Genomic DNA, 410 nt, shown 5'->3' on the forward strand with positions numbered 1-410 from the left:
TCCCAGCACAGAGCACGTGCCGCCTTCCCCCCGTCAGCCCTGGCACGGAGTGGGCACGGGCCGGGCACGGGCGGGCCCGAGGGAACAGCCCTGCACCTGCACGGGGAGCGGTGTGGGCGTCGGGGGGCATCACCCTCCTTGGGTGGTTGTGTGCACCTTTGAGTGGCTGTGACGCGTGGGTTACCGTGGGCCACGTGGGGCGTGTGCATGGCAAATCCGAGGTCTGGCAGAAGGACAGCGGCTGGCAGGAGGGTGGGACAAAGGCTGCGTCTCTCATCCGGGACATTCAGCCCCGGGGCCCTGGGAACCCAAGGCCTTGCCCCCGCTCCCGAGAGGGCTGTGGGAAAGGGGGCAGCGGGCAGCAGCCCCGGCTCCTCCCGGCAGCCAGCTGGAGCCCTGCGGCCTCTCCG

Source organism: Myotis davidii, unplaced genomic scaffold (genome assembly GCF_000327345.1).
Source record: "Myotis davidii unplaced genomic scaffold, ASM32734v1 scaffold609, whole genome shotgun sequence".
NCBI lineage: Eukaryota > Metazoa > Chordata > Mammalia > Chiroptera > Vespertilionidae > Myotis > Myotis davidii.